The sequence below is a fragment of the Pelophylax lessonae genome (genome assembly GCF_965119305.1).
Source record: "Pelophylax lessonae genome assembly, chromosome: 8".
NCBI lineage: Eukaryota > Metazoa > Chordata > Amphibia > Anura > Ranidae > Pelophylax > Pelophylax lessonae.
Window position 1 is genome coordinate 55,771,549 of NC_138775.1, and position 6,000 is coordinate 55,777,548.

Genomic DNA, 6,000 nt, shown 5'->3' on the forward strand with positions numbered 1-6,000 from the left:
CACACCTCAGATCACCCCCAATTCCTGCACCATCACACCTCTGATCACCCCAATTCCTGCACCATCACACCTCTGATCACCCCAATTCCTGCACCATCACACCTCAGATCACCCCCAATTCCTGCTCCTTCACACCTCTGATCACCCCTAATTCCTGCACCATCACACCTCAGATCACCCCCAATTCCTGCACCTTCACACCTCAGATCACCCCCAATTCCTGCACCATCACACCTCAGATCACCCCCAATTCCTGCACCTTCACAGCTCAGATCAGTCCCAATTCCTGCACTATCACCCCTCAGACCACCCCAATTCCTGCACCTTCACTCCTCAGATCACCCCAATTCCTGCACTCTCACCTCAGACCACCCCAATTCCTACAACTTCACACCTCAGACCACCCCAATTCCTGCACCTTCACACCCCAGATCACCCCCAATTCCTGCACCTTCACACCTCAGACCACCCCAATTCCTACAACTTCACACCTCAGACCACCCCAATTCCTGCACCTTCACTCCTCAGATCAGCCCCAATTCCTGCACTATCACCCCTCAGACCACCCCAATTCCTGCACCTTCACTCCTCAGATCACCCCAATTCCTGCACTCTCACCTCAGACCACCCCAATTCCTGCACCTTCACTCCTCAGATCAGCCCCAATTCCTGCACCTTCACACCTCAGATCACCCCAATTCCTGCACCTTCACACCTCAGATCACCCCAATTTCTGCACCTTCACACCTCAGATCACCCCAATTCCTGCATCCTGACACCTCAGATCAGCCCCAATTCCTGCACCTTCACACCCCAGATCACCCCCAATTCCTGCACCTTCACACCTCAGACCACCCCAATTCCTGCAACTTCACACCTCAGATCAGCCCAATTCCTGCAACTTCACACCTCAGACCACCCCAATTCCTGCACCATCCCACCTCAGACCACCCCAATTCCTGCACCTTCACTCCTCAGATCAGCCCCAATTCCTGCACTATCACACCTCAGACCACCCCAATTCCTGCACCTTCACTCCTCAGATCACCCCAATTCCTGCACCTTCACACCTCAGATCACCCCAATTCCTGCATCCTGACACCTCAGATCAGCCCCAATTCCTGCACCTTCACACCCCAGATCACCCCCAATTCCTGCACCTTCACACCTCAGACCACCCCAATTCCTGCAACTTCACACCTCAGATCAGCCCAATTCCTGCAACTTCACACCTCAGACCACCCCAATTCCTGCACCATCCCACCTCAGACCACCCCAATTCCTGCACCTTCACTCCTCAGATCAGCCCCAACTCCTGCACTATCACACCTCAGACCACCCCAATTCCTGCACCTTCACATCTCAGATCACCCCAATTCCTGCACCTTCACACCTCAGACCACCCCAATTCCTGCACCATCACACCTCAGACCACCCCAATTCCTGCACCTTCACACCTCAGACCACCCCAATTCCTGCACCATCCCACCTCAGACCACCCCAATTCCTGCACCTTCACACCTCAGATCACCCCAATTCCTGCACCTTCACACCTCAGACCACCCCAATTCCTGCACCATCCCACCTCAGACCACCCCAATTCCTGCACCTTCACTCCTCAGATCAGCCCCAATTCCTGCACCTTCACACCTCAGATCACCCCAATTCCTGCACCTTCACACCTCAGATCACCCCAATTCCTACACCTTCACACCTCAGATCACCCCAATTCCTGCATCCTCACACCTCAGATCAGCCCCAATTCCTGCACCTTCACACCCCAGATCACCCCCAATTCCTGCACCTTCACACCTCAGATCACCCCAATTCCTGCAACTTCACACCTCAGACCACCCCAATTCCTGCACCATCCCACCTCAGACCACCCCAATTCCTGCACCTTCACTCCTCAGATCAGCCCCAATTCCTGCACTATCACACCTCAGACCACCCCAATTCCTGCACCTTCACTCCTCAGATCACCCCAATTCCTGCACTCTCACCTCAGACCACCCCAATTCCTGCACCTTCACTCCTCAGATCACCCCAATTCCTGCACTCTCACCTCAGACCACCCCAATTCCTGCACTTTCACACCTCAGATCACCCCAATTCCTGCACCTTCACACCTCAGATCACCCCAATTCCTGCACCTTCACACCTCAGATCACCCCAATTCCTGCATCCTGACACCTCAGATCAGCCCCAATTCCTGCACCTTCACACCCCAGATCACCCCCAATTCCTGCACCTTCACACCTCAGACCACCCCAATTCCTGCAACTTCACACCTCAGATCAGCCCAATTCCTGCAACTTCCCACCTCAGACCACCCCAATTCCTGCACCATCCCACCTCAGACCACCCCAATTCCTGCACCTTCACTCCTCAGATCAGCCCCAATTCCTGCACTATCACACCTCAGACCACCCCAATTCCTGCACCTTCACTCCTCAGATCACCCCAATTCCTACACCATCACACCTCAGACCACCCCAATTCCTGCACCTTCACACCTCAGATCACCCCAATTCCTGCACCATCCCACCTCAGACCACCCCAATTCCTGCACCTTCACACCTCAGATCACCCCAATTCCTGCACCTTCACACCTCAGATCAGCCCCAATTCCTGCACCTTCACTCCTCAGATCAGCCCCAATTCCTGCACTATCACACCTCAGACCACCCCAATTCCTGCACCTTCACTTCTCAGATCACCCCAATTCCTGCACTCTCACCTCAGACCACCCCAATTCCTGCACCTTCACTCCTCAGATCACCCCAATTCCTGCACTCTCACCTCAGACCACCCCAATTCCTGCACTTTCACACCTCAGATCACCCCAATTCCTGCACCTTCACACCTCAGATCACCCCAATTCCTGCACCTTCACACCTCAGATCACCCCAATTCCTGCATCCTGACACCTCAGATCAGCCCCAATTCCTGCACCTTCACACCCCAGATCACCCCCAATTCCTGCACCTTCACACCTCAGACCACCCCAATTCCTGCAACTTCACACCTCAGATCAGCCCAATTCCTGCAACTTCACACCTCAGACCACCCCAATTCCTGCACCATCCCACCTCAGACCACCCCAATTCTTGCACCTTCACTCCTCAGATCAGCCCCAATTCCTGCACTATCACACCTCAGACCACCCCAATTCCTGCACCATCCCACCTCAGACCACCCCAATTCCTGCACCTTCACTCCTCAGATCACCCCAATTCCTGCACCATCACACCTCAGACCACCCCAATTACTGCACCTTCACACCTCAGATCACCCCAATTCCTGCACCATCCCACCTCAGACCACCCCAATTCCTGCACCTTCACACCTCAGATCACCCCAATTCCTGCACCTTCACACCTCAGATCAGCCCCAATCCCTGCACCTTCACACCTCAGATCACCCCAATTCCTGCACCTTCACACCTCAGATCAGCCCCAATTCCTGCACTATCACACCTCAGATCACCCCAATTCCTGCACCATCCCACCTCAGACCACCCCAATTCCTGCACCTTCACTCCTCAGATCAGCCCCAATTCCTGCACCATCACACCTCAGACCACCCCAATTCCTGCACTTTCTCACCTCAGATCACCCCAATTCCTGCACTCTCACCTCAGATCCCCCCAATTCCTGCACTGTTACACGTTTCAAGTTTCAAGTTGAAAATGTGCACCTGGCTGTCACATCACATGTAACAAGCAAACTGGCATGCCGCATGGCACATGTTTTCTAGCAGTGACAGTGTGTGTGTGTGTGTGTGTGTGTGTAGCTGTTTTCAAAACAGCTACACACTGTCACTGCCAGCAAACATGTGCCATGTAAGGAAAGGGCACAAAAACAAACACAACACCGCTGGGATTTGTGGTTCTGGCCTCCGGCAGAGCATTGCTCACTTCTGGCTTAGCAGCAGGCAGGCAGGCCGCAGGCATAAAAAACAGAAAACAGCTACACTCTGTCACTTCTAGAAAACATGTGCCATGCCAGTTTGCTTGTTACATGTGATGTGACAGCCAGGTGCACATTTCCAAGTTGAAAATGTGCACCTGGCTGTCACATCACATGTAACAAGCAAACTGGCATGGCACACGTTTTCTAGCACTAGTGACAGAGTGTAGCTGTTTTCTGTTTTTTACGCCTGCCTGCCTGCTGCTAAGCCAGAAGTGAGCAATGCTCTGCCAGAGGCCAGAACCACAAATCCCAGCAGTGTTGTGTTTGTTTTTGTGCCCTTTCCTTACATGACATGTTCTAGCAGTAAGGGCTCTTTCACACGGGCAGTCCAATCAGATCCGCCTGTCAGTTTTTTAGGCTGATCTGATCGAATCCTCCATGCAGCTCTATGGGGCAGTGGATGTCGGCGGAAACACCTCCGCTGACACCCGCTGCCATCCGTATCCGATCCCGTCCGTGAAATCTGGACGGATGGAAACCCTATTTTTCCATCCGTTCAGTAATCGGATCGGATCGGATGAGAGCGGACAGGCGGTCCGCTCTCATCCGATCCCCCATAGAGGGCAGCGGGGGCTGATACACCTCCCTCTCCGCTCTGCAAGCGGAGACGGAGCTGTCATCCGCCGGCTCAGTGGGCATCGTGGATCGATCCCTGCTGAGCAACACGGATCCACCTACGGAGGCGGACCGTGTGAAAGAGCCCTAAGTGTGTAGCTGTTTTGAAAACAGCTACACACTCACTGTCACTGCTGCTAGAAAACATGTGCCATGCGGCATGCCAGTTTGCTTGTTACATGTGATGTGACAGCCAGGTGCACATTTTCAAGTTGAAAATGTGCACCTGGCTGTCACATCACATGTATCAAGCAAACTGGCATGGCACATGTTTTCTAGCAGCAGTGACAGTGTGTAGCTGTTTTCTGTTTTTTACGCCTGCGGCTTGCCTGCTGCTAAGCCAGAAGTGAACAATGCTCTGCCGGAGGCAAGAACCACAAATCCCAGCAGTGTTGTGTTTGTGCCCTTTCCTTACATGGCACATGTTTTCTAGCAGCAGTGAGACCCCGTTCACACTGGGGCGACGCTACTTCCCGGGGCGACCTCACAGGTCGCGGTGCGACCTCGGAGCGGCCGGCACGGACTTCATATCATTGAAGTCAATGAAGGTCGCTCCGGGTCGCCCCAAAGAAGCTCCGGACCCTTTTTCTAAGTCGGAGCGACTTGTGTCGCTCCTATTAGAACGGGTCCACAGCTTCTCTATGGCAGGCGACCTACGGCGTCCTGTCAGGCGACCAGGTCGCCTGACAAGTCGCCCCAGTGTGAACGGGCTCTGACAGTGTGTATGTAGCTGTTTTCAAAACAGCTACACACTCACTGCTAGAACATGTGTCATGTAAGGAAAGGGCACAAAAACAAACACAACACTGCTGGGATTTGTGGTTCTGGCCTCTGGCAGAGCATTGTTCACTTCTGGCTTAGCAGCAGGCAGGCGTAAAAAACAGATAAAAGTCAGCTACACTCTGTCACTTCTAGAAAACATGTGCCATGCCAGTTTGCTTGTTACATGTGATGTGACAGCCAGGTGCACATTTTCAAGTTGAAAATGTGCACCTGGCTGTCACATCACATGTAACAAGCAAACTAGCATGATGGCACATGTTTTCTAGCAGTGACAGTTCCAGACCAGTCTGACCAGAACACTGCTCTGCCAATGGAGGCCAGCCCAGAACCACAAATCCCAGCTGTTGTGTCTGTTTTTGTGCTGCCTGCGGCTGCCCTTTCCTTTCCTTGTTGCAGCAGTCAGGCCTTGGCTCGTCGTCCTGATGTTCAACTTCTGCTGTCTCTCACTCTGGCTCAGCTGTCTGCGGTGCGGCGCCGGCGACTTCATTCCCGCTTCTTCCTGAATCAAGCAGGGGGTGACAGTCCCCGGCCTCTAGCTCCACCCCTTCGCCTTCAGTCACCTGACGCCGGTCCACCCCTCCAGTCCAGAGCGCCTACATTGGATGCCGCTGCAATCCGACTTGACACC